This window comes from Talpa occidentalis, unplaced genomic scaffold (assembly GCF_014898055.3).
Source record: "Talpa occidentalis isolate TD23 unplaced genomic scaffold, MPIMG_talOcc4v2.1 talOcc4.9, whole genome shotgun sequence".
NCBI classification, from domain to species: domain Eukaryota; kingdom Metazoa; phylum Chordata; class Mammalia; order Eulipotyphla; family Talpidae; genus Talpa; species Talpa occidentalis.
In genome coordinates this window covers 92,151,370-92,166,109 of record NW_023605305.1, presented here as the reverse complement: position 1 = coordinate 92,166,109, position 14,740 = coordinate 92,151,370, and the positions used below count along the sequence as shown (strand labels likewise).

General features: G+C 45.2%; 1 protein-coding gene across 6 annotated transcripts in view; it reads right to left on the bottom strand.

Moving 5' to 3' along the window:
- The window catches only part of TENM2 (teneurin transmembrane protein 2), a 3,493,894-nt gene that overhangs the window by 195,916 nt on the left and 3,283,238 nt on the right, over positions 1–14,740 (bottom strand). The gene's annotated exons all lie outside the window — the stretch shown is intronic.

Genomic DNA, 14,740 nt, shown 5'->3' with positions numbered 1-14,740 from the left:
TCCACTCATCTCCAAGCACTCGTCAGGGTTGCGGCTATATAGCTATCTAGACAGTCTTCTTCTACTTGCTTCTATCAGGGAAACCTTTGTGGTTTTCTTTCCTGCATCACATCAGCATGGCAGAACCACAGTCAAGATGGGCTCAGAGGTCATCTGGCCCAGACCTTTGTTGCCTGGATGCTGACCTGGCGCCCACACCCTCTCAGGTGAAATGAGTTGCTCAAAGTCAAGACAACCTATAACTGGCTGGGCCAGATTTGAACCTTGGTCTCTTGACTCCCTGATGCTCTTTCTGTGGCTCTCTTTCCTGTCATAAAAATTCTAAAGTGCAATGTAGTGCCTTATAAAGAGAAAATGGAGGGACTAAAGCAAGGTCCCCTTCTCACACTCATCCAAGATTTTAATTGCTACTATGTATAAGGTAGGGCATGAGCAAGAATAACCTATTATATGTTTCCCCCATTGTCCAAAAATAATATACTCCTATTTAGTATGATTTGGTAGGTTAGTTTTTGGGGCCTGGAAATGCTCTTATCAGAATTTATGTGAAAACATTTTTTATTTTTCTAGATCTGAAATAAATGACCTACCAAATGGGACCATTCTATTTATGGATAGTGGGTGATACCTGTAATTAATTAGTCCACAAAAGAAACATTGTAGTTTCTATGACAAATTCTTCCACAGAAGTTCATTTACAACTAGAATCTTAAATCACCGGTTTTCTATTTTTCCCTGGTCTGAGGATACCATGGTCCATATAGACATGTTCTCTCCTGCATGTGAACTTGGTAATTTTTCAAGAGTGAGAAATGAGTTGAAGAAGTAAGGATGTTGAGCAAATCCTGTATGTAATTCTCATTTCAATTTGGTCATTTGTTCAGCAAAGCCAAATTAGGCACATGGGGAGGCAGCCAGTGTTCTTTTCAATTTTTAATTTTTGACATGGTTAGCTCAAGGAGCCTTTTTTCCCCTCAAACTCAGAAATAAAAAATCTTGTATTAGCAAATTGGCTTCATCTTTCTCCTAAATGGTTTTTTAGTTAAGTGGATTTCACATGCCTAACCTGAAACATTTTAACTTTTTTTTTTTTTATTATTCTGATGGAAAGAAACATTGCATTAAAGCAATTAGTTCTCTCTCTCAGGACTTGGTCACATCATGGGAAATGAAAATCTCAAAAATACGGTAGTCTTGGTCCCCTGCTAGGCTAAACATTAACATGGCCAGTTATTACTGGAAGTAAGCTAATATGGAAAAAAAATAAAATAAAATTTTTTTTTTAGATTGCAAGTCACTTGTAGCCATAAAAAAGCACTATATTTTCATCTGCAGTTAGATAGATGATACAATTAGACTTATTTTGAGTTTGTGACAATTTCCTTAATAGAGCCCATTTCAAGGGTTTTATGTGACACTCAAGTCCCACACATTTCTTTTGTGCTAAAGACACGCATTTCTCTCAACAGGTAGGAAGCAGCTTAGCATCTTTGGTGGCATTTTCCCTACACAAAGCATTATGATGACAGCATAAAGACATTTGGCAGCCTTCATAATTTATCTTTCCTCCCTTAAGCTTCTGCTCCTCCTCCACTTTATAATTCTATGGAAGATCCCAATCCAGGAGTAATCCAACAGACTTCTAGGTGGGGTTTGGGGTCCCCTTTATACCAAGCTGGGAGAGAGATTCTTCTAGACTTCCATGTCTAGAGTTCAAGAAAAATGGATAGCTTTGTAATATTCTCCAACTTGTCATTATTAAGTTCTTTTAGGCTTAAGTTTCTGAATGTGTCCCCTACTAGTCTTACCTGATTTCATTTCATCTTTAATACAAGATACTCCTGGGATTTTATCTTTAATCTTTTGGTGTTTATTTTTACAAATGAAGCAAGGTTTGTTGCAGTTAAACAACATGCCTAACTAAGCAGGAGAGTTGCTAAGTTTTCTTTCTTAATTTTCTAAATCTGGCAACTCTACCAAGTACCCATAGTTAGGACTAAAACACAGACACCTCTGTCCTCCTAACCCCCAGGGACAGCCTCTAAGCCAGTGTCCTTGGATCTGTTAAGCTCTGCTCCAGATCTGTCTGAAAGAATTGTGCAAGGTGACCCGGTGCTGGTTTCTCCTCTGAACTGTCCTGTCTCATTCAGTTCCCTACTCTGTCATCTGCATTCTGCTTCTGGTTGGACAGAAATACCACCAGGACCTCGTGTATCATATATATTTTCTACTAACTACATTAGCGAAGTAAAAGCAAAGTGAATAACATGGGTTTTTTTTTGACCCAGTATAGCTAAAATATTATCAGTTCAATATGCGTTCAACATAAAAGTCATTAATAAGATATGTGACATTTTGGGGGGGGGGCACTGAAGTTTTCCAAATCTGACTGGTGTATTACAGAAAGGAGACTGCAATTCAGATGTTAAATCTTCAACAGTTCAAATGAAATGTGGTCTTTCCCCAATGACAGAAGAGGGTTCAACCGAAAAACATTTTTTCTTGCTCCAGTTTTGAAACTGCAAGTATTCACAATTAAATGAAATGAAAAATGGAGTTCTGCAGTGGCACTAACAGGGCTCAGAGGCCACAGTGGCAATTGGACAGAGTTGCTCTGTACTGCTGTGGCTTACTAGGGTTCTTCTAGGCTGATTTCCAACTCCTTGCTCCAGGGATATTTTGTCACCACACCTCTTACAGCATTTACAGCTTTACATGGTAATTACTTATTTGCTGATTGTCTGCACCAAGCTTTAAGGCACAGAACCCTGAGGGGTTTGCCGAGTCTTCATCCCCCTTTTGGATTTGCCCCAGCATCAGTTTAGAACACAGTAGTATTCAAGAAATGTTTACTGAAAGCATGGTGTGAACACTTGTGTTTCACAATATGCAATTTAATGGTGGTCTTGATTGTTCTAGGCTAAGAATAACAAGTGATCGTTATGAAATGGTATCTATGGAATTCTTTATGCCAGGCTCTCAATTATCTGCTTTGAAGGCATCTCTCATTCTGATCACCCTTACCCCCACACCCCACTCACCTTCAAGGTAGGAAGAACTATTTCCATTTTACAGATGAAAAAACTGAGCGCTCAGGGAGACAAAGTTACTAAGGACCAGAGCCAGGAATATGCAGATGTACCTTAATTCCTTTGTTAGGGTTTTCCTAACCTCAGCAACACTGAAAAAATTTATAATTTTTACTAAGTCCGAGCAGCCCTCTGCTGTTATTTCCTTACAGCATTTTAAAATCAATCTTCTGGCTTAGAACTTTAATACATTTCCTCTCATCTCAATAGAATACCCACGAAATAAAAAGCTACATGTATGAGTTATAAGGTTTTCTGAGATGTTCAAGTGAACAGACAGCTAATACAATAAGGATGTGTGTCCACAAACCACACAAAGTCATACTGAGCATGTGCCAGAGTAACAGGGTGATCCCCAAGGAGAGGATTAGTGAGATAGGAAGGGTCCTGGGACAAGGACAAGATGGGACTCAAGGACAAAAACTGTGCAAGAAGTTTATTGTCCTCACAGCTGGTAAGCAGGAGGCTAAAAAACCTGATGACTTCAGGCTGGGCACCTGCTGCCATAAATTTCCTTGAAACATTTTTTTTTTTTAACTAATTTCCCCAGTCTGGATATTCCAGAGCTGTTTTTCCTCGGCTTCTCAAGTGGGCTGCTCTGGGGAAAAGGAAGCTAAAAGACCCAAATGAAAAAGGGAGTGAAAGGCCTTGAGCCCAGGCCGGCTTGCACTGGGGCTGCGGGCACACGGCCTCCATGGGCTGCTCACAACTAGCAACAACAAGCGGACTTCAGCCAAGTCTACGCTCCTTGGTTTCTCAGCCAATAAAGTTTAATTCTTTTTTTCTCAAACCCCAGCCCTAAATCCCATGTAGACCCCTAGCCCCCACACTTTCTCGAGTCTCTTTCTCATGCCCCCAGGAGTCTCCCCTGGCGCTCTTTTCTTACTATTTTACTAGCCAGTAAATGCTGATTCCTTGGCCCCCCTTATCACTGTCTTGACCAGAGGGTCTCAAAAGCCCTTCCTCAACCTGGGTACCCCTCAACCATCTGTTGATCCTGGCAGGTGGAACAGTGGATGGCAGCTGGTTCACGTCCATGTTATCCACCAGTTTTGTGTGGAAAGTTGGGGTAGAACTGAGGGGCCCTGAGCTATTCCCTTGTCCAGAGACACCACCAGGGTGTGCCTATCACACCTGGGGAACCTTACTCCCTGAGGGCCATATCTAACTTTTAACATTTGTCTTTCTGGTCCCAAAGATCCATTATTCCTGCCCTCTATTATGTGCTTTTCTGCCCTCTGTGGGAGTCTAGGAAACAAGACAATAGCAGTGGAGGAAGAGGCTGGAAGGAAGTCTCCCCATGCTTGTCTTTTCTCATTATTTCTAGTTGTGTGAAAGCAAAACACAAGCAAAGCACAAGCCCTAACCTCCCACCCTCTCCACCGTGAGTGCTTGTTTCCAGTCCTCAGGGCTGGAGGACAAAGGCTGCTTCTTGTAGGCTGTATCCAAAGGGTCAGGTCTCCCTGCTGGCACTTCCCTGCCTCATGCCTGGGTGAGGTCTAGCCTCCCACCTTTCAGAATCCAAGAGTCCTTATCTTCTCTACCTGCCTTCTGCCCAGTCCTGGTGGGGGCTGCGTGGGGTGTGAGGTGAAGGTGGGGGTGGGGGGGAGGGAGGAAGGAAAAGTGGGGGAGAGAGAGAGAGAGAGAGAGAGAGAGAGAGAGAGAGAGAGTGTGTTGTATTCTGTTTTCATAGCTCTGATCACCACAGACCCTGTTCCCAGGCACCCCAGTTTCTATTTGATGCGATCAATTCTCCAGCCATCCCTATGAAGCCCCATATCCTGCAAACCCTCAGTGGGATTTTAACCATTCTCAACACCATTAACATAGTGCTTACTGTGTGCTAGGCTCTGTTCTAAGGACTTTAAATATTTAGGTATAATCTGTCACAGTTTTGTTTGTTTTGACATAAATGTTTTAATCTTTTCCTACAATAGCCTCTGAGTTGGGCACTTTTATCATACCCATTTACAGCTGAATAAACTAGGGTAGAGAGAGATTCACTTGCCCAAGGGCACCGTTGACAGCAGTGGTAGAGCTGGATTCTGGGGACTCTGGCTTAGAGTCTTAACTCAATGCTTTCTGTCTATTACAACGAAAGTGCCACGCCAAAAATGCTTCCTTTTACCTAAAGTCTAGACTCTCTATTCCAGGGCATTGTAGGTAAAACAGCTTTTTTTGTTAGTGATGCTACAGAGCCAGACCCAGCTGGCTTCAACTCCAGATCCTGGCTTCCACTCATCCAAATGTGAAGCTCGGGGAAAGGGTTTTGTTTTTGTTCTTAAACATTGCAGAGCCTCAGTTTACTCATCTGTGAAATAGGAATGTGAAAACTCCCTACTTTGCAGGGGTATTGTCACAGTCAATGAAACGAAGCATGCAAAGCCCTTTGTCCAGCTTAACACAGAGTTCTGAGTGCAGCAAACAGGAATTATTGTGTGCACAAGGGAGAAATAACATTGTCTGGAGAAAAATCTCTTTCACATTCCATGTAGCTAGGCTACCAGCAAATAGCCCACTGCTGAATGGAAGCCAGGCAGCCGCCTGATTCAAAACAACAGAATCCGATGCAGGAGGCTACTTAGCGATCATCTCCTCCAGACACATCTTACAGAAGCAGTTAACAGAAACTACAGGGCAGAGATACTCCGGAGGAGAGGCCCGCTCTCCTCCTTGGGAAACACGGCTCCTTCCCACCTCTCTTCCATCTTCCCGCACTGGCTGCAGGAGCCGTGCTTTGGAGAGATGCTCTAAAGAGGAGCCACAGACCCACTGAGCTCACTCACATATTTCATGCAGGTGCAAAGTCAGAGGCAGCACAGAGGAGCAGTGGCTGGGAGGTGCAGGTGGGTGGGACAGGGAGGAGAGTGGGGGGTTTTGAAATGATTTACACTGACCTTCTTCAAAGAAACCAAAGAAATAGTCCAAGGCAAAACAGGGAGTGTCCTATGGAAATATAGGTTCCAGACAAGCCCCTTACCTCCCTCTTGCCGCCCAAATTGTCCCATTTAATTCCCTCCTTTGTTCATATCCTAGAGATACTACAGCATAAAAAACAACTAAACAAACAAAAGCCCCACACACTGGACAGCAGTATTTTCTGCTTTTAACCTGACAGCTGAACGTTCAGGGTTCTCACCTGATTAGCTCTGATATTGCCACAGGGCAAAGGCTGTGCCAGCAGTGCTGGCCAGCTCAGTATGGAGCATCCTGAACTTTGTATTCTGTGCCTGCTGCTCAACCAGGTGCAAGGACAGCTAAGACACTGCTGCCTTCAAAAGTTCCTAGTTCCGCAATTAGGGGTTGCAGGTAGTGGTTCTCAGACCAGTTCTAGTCCCTGAGAACTTATCAGAAATCCAAATCAGAATTCAGGCAGGGGTGGGGTCCAGGTAGCTACAGATGGACACGCCCTCCAGGTGATGCTCATGAGCCATTAGAGAGAGACTACTTCACCAGGAGCAACCAACTCTGGGCCACTTCCATGAGAGCGGATCAGATGGGAGAGCCTACCCACAGGGTAGGAAGATGCAAAATGGAAATATGAAGTTCCAGTCAGGATAGAAAGATGAGGGCAAAAGACAGACTCAGACTGAGGCCAAAAAGTGAAGCTGGTAAAGTTCCTTTTAGGCAAATCTCCTGTCCCTCTGGGATCTGCCCTGTGTGTCCCTTCTGCCTGGTAAATAGGACCCCGTCATTGTCTGGGAGACTCATGGTCCCCACCAGACTCAGCAGCGCCCCCTGTTGGAATGCTTTCCCATCACCTAGGCAACGCTTGGAAATCCGTGTCCCAAACTATCAGTCACTTCAGTAGAATTAAAAAGAAAATGTGCTGGTACTTGATATGTGATTCATCCACAGCCCTCCCTACAACAACTACCATTAAGGGATGTGCAATTATAGAGGAGATGAATGATTTAAGCCAAACATATCTACATGTTAAGGGTGGAAATTTTAGGCATGGAGCCAGGTAGGGTGGGAGAGATATTTTAAGAAGATATTGTAGGGCCTCCCCTGGTGGCACAGTGGTTGAGCACTGGGCTGCGAGGCTGCCCGCAGCCTCTGCAGTGCCAGTTCACATCTTGGCCGCCGGCGAGGGTCCCGCAAAAAAAAAAAAAAAAAAAAAAAAGACATTGTAGACAGTGGCTCTGAAATGGCATGAAGGGAAGGCTCCCTTCCTCCACTCTCCAGCCAGCCTCGGCAGTGAAGGTGCTGGCCAGGGGAAGCTGGGCTCTGGGGGATCTCTGCTCTGATTGGCAGAATGATTGTGTTCCCTTCCCCACTCTCAGGCATGGGGTTGCCCAGAGTTGAATGATCCCCTGGGAGGGGCCAGGGCATCTGATTGCCCATACCTGGCTGTAAACGTTCTGGGGCAAATTCCTTATTGCCATGGAGTCTGTGAGGATGAACTCTGGAGTCAGTGCTGAGCAGCTGTGTATTACCTTAGGCACCCCAGGGCTCAGCATGCCTTGCTTAAGCAGAAAGGGGGAATTTCTAGAAGGCTGTGTAGCTCATGAAAGTGAAGGAGTGACAGGGCTGCCAAGTCCTGTCCTTACTCCCTGTCATTGCACTTTCGCTACATGAAGACAGGGTAGGAGTCATGTCCCACCTGCCTGGACCACTCAAGGACAGAGTGCTTCATTTTCCCCAATTTATCTTAAGCAAGGAGGCTGGTTATCCTAGCTGGGGTCATCAGTGCTCCCTAGAGCCTGCCACCGCAGCCAGCAAAGTCCGATGACACTATTGGTCTGGCCTAGGTTCCTGTTCAACCTGAAGAAGACACCAATGAAGTGACCAGCTTTGCCAAGGAAAAATACAGTTAAACTGGCTCTCCCGGGCATTATTTGGGATGTATTTATGTTGAAAATGTTATTAAATGTTTATCTGAAACTCAAATTTAACCACACTGACTCTGGCCACCCTGTCTCCCAGGGGGTCCTGGAGTCAGGCGGGTTCCTGGTGCGCCTTCCACAATGTGATGGAAACCTGGACGACGCACAGTGTTGTTGGGGAGCCAAGCACTGTCCCAGTCCAGGGGTGCCCCGGAGCTCCTCCACGTTGTATGGGGATGGCTCTCTGCCCAGCTGAGAGTCTATATCGGGCATCTACACTTCCCACAGAGTGTCAGAACTGCCCTGCTGTCTGGCGGGGAAAGCATATGGACTACTCTTTTTTGTCATCCACACTGATTCCAGAGTGGGGCCTGACAGATTTCTCAGAAAATCCAGGAAGGGTCAAATTGGGAGTCTGCTCTTGCCTAAGCCCCTTGAGACATCTGACACTGAGCATCCTCAGCAGGCTAGCTAGCTGCCCTGAGCCCCTGTCTCAGACTAGGTGGCAGTGCTTGCATTCTACAACACCCACCCAACCAGTTCACCAGTTCCGTTTGCCTGCCTCAGCTCAAGACTTGGAACCTAAAGATCTCTACAAGCTCCATTTGCGCCAACAGTGTTATTCCCGTAAATATTTACTCTACTTGCTCTGTAGTCAAGGCACAGACATTTTTTCTCTTCCTTCTGGAAGGAAGTTTATTACACAAAGTAATAGGTGATGTCTTCTTACTACCACATAAATCTGTTATAGCACCTGTGAGCTCAACTTCCTAGACAGCAAGAACAGTTGTTACTGAAAAATTCCACACAGGAAAAACAATAAAACCAGAAACCAAAACAAAACAACAAACAGAACTTATATAGAGCCTTGTTCTCTTTTAGAATATTTAACACAAGACTGAATGGCCAAAAGCTGGAGTTCTGTGCTATTTCCTAAAGGAAACCAAATAGTTCTATTTAACTTTTCTTTACATGACATACATGATGCTTTCTTATTCTGGTGACGAGAAGGGACTTTTCTGGCACCTGGATCCCAGAAAGAATGTGAGCACTGGAGGTGAGTATGCAGCTTGGATTTGGAATGCACGAAAGCCAGGTCAAGGGCAAGGTGAGTGGCTGGCAAGACTGGGAGCCTCTTCACAGAAGTCAGAGTGCCTGAAAAACTCAGCAAATTATCTGATCGCTTTAGTGAAACAAAATGCCCTTCTAGGATTCTCTGGAAAGTGTTTCTAGGTTTAAGGGAAAGACTAGTTCTTTCTCTGGGAAAGACCCACTCCCCTAGAATAGACTCTTTAGTGAAGTGCCGGTGATCTCAGAGCTGACCTTCAGTGCACTTCCCTTTGGTCCTGTGCTCCTTATAATGGTAAGGAGGCCACATTACTTGTGTGAGAGTGACCTTCTGGAAAGCGTGCTTCAGGGTCCCAGGGTACTTGTGACTGAGTGTGTCTGTACATGTCACTGCTTTGTCCACGGGTGGTATTACTATTTTAATAAGTAGCTTTAGCTAATGAACTTATTTTTTGCTGAGGTGGTCCAATTCCATACTCTTAATTTCATCTCCTTATTCATATAGAATTTGCAAGGGCTGACCTTGGATGTTTTCTAAGTGGTTCCTTCTCACTGGCTCCATCTGAGTAAGCTGCTGTGTGCTGGAAGGGCAATAAGTAAGTGCTGTACTTAGTTAACTCACTGCTGTACCCCCAGAACCAAGCACCGGAAGAATAGTCTGTTCTTTTCTTGGCCCCTTTCTTTTCCAAGGACTGTGCTCAGGCTGCTCAAGGGGTGTCTTAGTTTATCTTGAGAGAACTCCTATGGGAGAGGCACTATTGATCCATGTCAGAGCAAAGAAATCAAGTTCAGGGAGCCTAAGTTTCTTATCTGTGCTCCTGTAACTAGTAAGTAGAAAAACTGGCATTTGATCCTGCACAGGACGGCTCTTGGAGTCTGTTCTCTCACCTCGTACCATAAGACATTCATTTGTTAATATGAATACACCGATAACTGGCACAAGTTTAAAGTGTTTCGTGACCCAACTATGATTTCTCCCATTACCGACCAGGCCCAGCACACACAGACAATTCTCTGAGCATGCTCCGCATCCTCATTCCTCTCTCTGACTCAAGTCCATGACCTTCTACATCCACCACTGCTTACTCTGACTTCTCTCTTCTGGTGCGAGCGATTCCCACCATGCTATTATGCCAACTCCCTGTCGCAGGATTGCTAATTGCTAATCCCCGTGCCCATGGCTAGATGTCCAGGTGGACACTGCTTCTGCCTGCTAGTTGCATTTCACACGAGAGGTTCTTAGCACTCCAAGGAACTGTGGGTCAAACCTCCTCACATAAGGACAAACTTCTTGTGACTGTAGTTGTTACTCTGAAGACTCAGAAGCAGCCCATCTGGGCTCGCACTTCAAGAGAGCTAAGAAATATAAAAGCTCCAAACCACAAGCGTCCCCGGACAATTGAACAGACTGCTTCGAATTAGAAGGTGTGTTTTTCTCAGTTCACAAATCTGCTCCACAGCACAGGTGGGCCCCCAACAGAGGAGCCCTGGGAGGGGAGTAGGTCGCCCTCCCAGCTCAGATGGCAGCTGTCCCAACCAGGGAGATCAAATCCCAACCTCGAGACTCACTGGCTAATTAAGCCTTCATTGCTAGTCAACACTACTCACCGTGGCAGCTATTTTAAACAACTTCTGGGTGGTCCCTCCATGTTCAAAACTTGCCTCCATCTTTTCATGCATGATTTATACACACAAATATCTGATGGTGGGAATTTCCAGCATCCCCATAGGTCATGTTTCTTGAATTTCACACCCAAAAAACAGTCTGCTTGAGTCACAATTTGTGTCTGCTCTTAGGAACTCAGCCAGGCGGTAGACAAGAGACCATGGAAGAAAACCTGGGGGTACTCTCCTCTGTACCCCAGTCCAACCACAGAGACCAAATGCTTGGTGCTTCTGTTTACCAAATGAATTCTAGTGTACAATGCCTGTTGGAGACATCTACTGCTCTCCACATCACATCATCTGTTAATGTCCATTGTCAATGGGGAATAATTAACCAACACTAAAACACAGAAGGAAAGAAAGGATTCTGTTTTCCAAACCCATTTTTAAGAACTGCTATTAAAGGGAAGTGTCAGACACTTCTCTACTTTGATCATTTTCAAAACTTTTAATGAATCTCCTCTTTTAAACAAATAATGCCATTAGCATGGATGCTATGCAAATGAAATGCAGGGCCTGTGTTTGTTTGGCTTGCTCAAAATTGTTTCAGAAATCTGATCACATCAAATATTTTTCAGTTTATGCAAAACAGAACCTCTCAATCCATTTTTTGTGAAGAGTATGTAGTTTTTCATTTGCATGTTCGTCCCAAGTGGTGAATTTACACTTTGAATGTAGGATTAACAAATTTCCATGTCTGTATGGCATTTTGAAACTTAATCATGGAGAAGATACTTCTCTAAGCCGAGGGCCATAAGAATCTGACATCGAATGACCTGCTAGGAAACTGGGGCCAGAATTTCCATGTGGATGGCACCCCAGCTTTGTGGTTACTGATCTCATACAACGACTGTCCTTTCAGAAATGGATCTCATACCAGCTTGGAGAATTTAGGAACAAGACCATATGTTCTACAGCTAAGAAATCATTCTGATCCTGGGCTCCACAACTCTGCCTGTACAACCCTTTTCCAAACTGCTCTTTCCCAGTTTGGCGAACAAAACTGGCAGTGCCACTTCCTCACTGTCAGCGAACAATGCGGTGGCCTGAGAGAGCTAAGCATGAGCACACTGACTATAGCATCAACTATTTTTTTCTTAATTGTCCTGAGATCCTAGAAAGGAAACGAGCGTCTGTGCTGACAGAGGAGCTCAGCATGAACTCTCATTTTTCACATGGAGCTAATTAAAAACTGAAATTAGTTAAATATGGAAATGACACTTGCAAGCACTTTAGTAGAATTCTGGCAAAGTCCCTCTGGAGTGCTGTGACATTACCTGCTGCTTCGAAACTCCCCAACTGAATTTCACAGTTAAAAGGCTGAGCAAAGGGAAAGTTATTATTGAGATTTCAGATTCAGAATGTGTCTGTAAAACTCCAAATTAAATTTCACGGCTGGCCCTTGAGTGGCTAGTGATACAGAACGCAGGCCAATAGAGTGGGCCGCTAACAATGTCCCAGCAAGCAGGCGCTGCAATTACCCCTCTTTAGGTATGGTGCTGTGGGTGGCAGAGGTGCGGCAATCAAAAGGTTCACGGATGTATTTCTCCTGGAATCTGACTCGAGGTGGCTCATACACAGATTCCAACAAAAAGCCTGGACTCGTGAAGGCGGGATGATAGGCCTGATTAGATGAGAACTGAGCAGGAGGATGAGAACTGCTTAGGGGTAACAGGACATACTTCTCACATATGACTTTGTTGTATACGTGTCTCGTCTGTCTCTCCATTCATACATCTATCCATCCACCACCCATCTACCTCCTCTGTCTAAAGTATATATGCTCCTACCAGTCTATGTATACACATGTGCATGTACATATGTACACATTTTCATAAATGTATATATACATACATCTCCTTGTGTATATGTATGTATCTCATAGGCCTTCATTCATAATTGTGATACCTCATCATGAAGCAGGAAGTTCAAAAAGCTTGCGTTTCAGGGAAAAGTGAAACAAGTCTTTTCTTAAAATTCTTGCTAGAATAAACAGCTTTTCTAAAGGGACGTGATCAAGGGGGATGTTCCGGGGTAGGTGGGAACACAGCCCCAGCCAGGACTCTGTTCCCCCTTTAGAGGCAAAAGCAGTAGCATTTGCTGAAGGGCAAATTATGGTGTTTGTCTACATCTGCATACAATTTAATTAAACCCGCCTACACGTCTGATTGCTCTAGTGCTGTGGCAGAGTGTTCGGGAAGTCCAGCCACCCTCCAAACAACTGGAGTGTCGTGATTTTATTGTTTTTCCGACACCCCATCCATTTGCCCTTGAGGCATTCCCTCCCCTTGGCCTCTGGCCATGACTGAGGCAGGCAGCACATCCCCGCCTGGGCAGGCCAGCGAGAGAGGAGCCGCTGGGTGCCAAAGCCAGCTCTGCTCCCCGAGTCGCTGGCGGGAAGCCGTCGGAGGGGAGGGCTGGGCTGCCAGCGAGAGAGCTCTCTGGCAGCTTAGGCGCTCGTCTTCCCATCACACCCGGCTCTCTAGTCCGAGGCCTGGAAATCATCACGGCTTACCCAGCTGGATGGGTGGAATGCTGCAGCTGTACCATCAGGCTGGCTTATTTTTATTGAATTTTGAATATCCAATTTCAAAGCAATTCAAATGAATTTGCCCAAGGCCTTGGATCAGCGTGGCTGCCGACACTCTCTGCGGCAGGGTTTCGAAGTTCATATTTCTAAACAAAGGCAAGATTACAGAAGCTTTCCTTGTCAGGACCAGCGCCTCTAAAGAACCGTCTCCACCGACTCTATTAGGTCACACGCTGACAGCAGGGAAATCTGCGGTGCCAATGACGCACGTTCCTCACTATTCAGGCCGTGGTGGCCCAGCGAACTTCTTGCACTGATTACAGGAAGATCAGGGGAGTAGGATGGGCACCGACAGCACGTGTAAGGATTCAGGACACGGAGCTGTCACAGGTCACGTCGCTTGCACAGTGGAGATGGCAAAGCTCTAAAGTGTGTCAGTGAGTGGGTAGGGGTGCATGAGGGGCCTGGCAGATCCCCTTCCCTAAACACTGACCTCAGAGCAAAATAAACATTCGAGAAATCAGGAATAATTCTAAACTTGCTCTGTCGCAAGGGGCCTGCTCCCCTTCCTTCCGCCACATTGAAAATAAAAACAAGGAACCACTAGAATGCATGGGTAGAATGGAACTGATGATGGAATCCCTCATCTCCTGAGCCTTCTGACCAGCTCCAATTTTCAGCCTCCCCTTGCTCCTGCCATTTTTCTTTTCTAATCCTGCTACACCCATGCCTGGAAGGCTTTTATTTTTAAATGCACAAAGCAAAACAATTCATGTGGTAGAAGGCTGAAGAGCCCTGGGGAAAAATGGGGCCTCCTGAAACAAAGCCCCACCCGGCATCTCTTGGCCCAGGGTGGCTGGATAATCAAAACATAACCTCTGATTTCTTTCAGTAGGAACTGGGACACAGTGAGGGCTTGGCACTCATTGAAAACTGTTTTCAAGAAGCCCTGGGACAAAACCAATTCAATAACTATTGATGTTCACAATCTGTCAACTCCACCCCCAGAGGGGTTAGAAAGAAACTCAGAGCAGAGAGCAAATTGGGAGACGGAAGCTCTCGGAGTGAAGATGGATGGTTTTGTGGGAGCAGGCTCCTGTCTGCTCTTGCTCGGTGAGGCACCCCAGCCCCCGCACAGTGCTTGGCCCACAGTAGGTACTTAATGATTATTTGTGCAATGAATGAAATGAGCAAATGAACAGTGTCTGTGTTGTGTGGCACTTGGGGGTGCCATGTGGGTTTTAGAATCAGCAAGATTCCTGATCATTTAATTGTTACATGGCATTGGGTAAATAATCTCAAGGGCTCAGTTTCCCCACTCCCGGTAAAATGTGTTGGGTAATAGTACCCAATATCTGGGATTATTTTAAAGATTAGAGGAGAGATCATTTATTTTTCCCTTTGCATGGTTCTATGGAATCTGTCTTTAAAAGGTGGTGGTGGTGGGGGGGGGGAATCAAGTAGTATTAAAAAGAGCCTTGTTCTGTTTTTTGGAAAAGTTTATAGTCCTTCAAAAGTGATTGTTTTGCTGGCTCAGTGCAATCAGTACTGGAGTAATA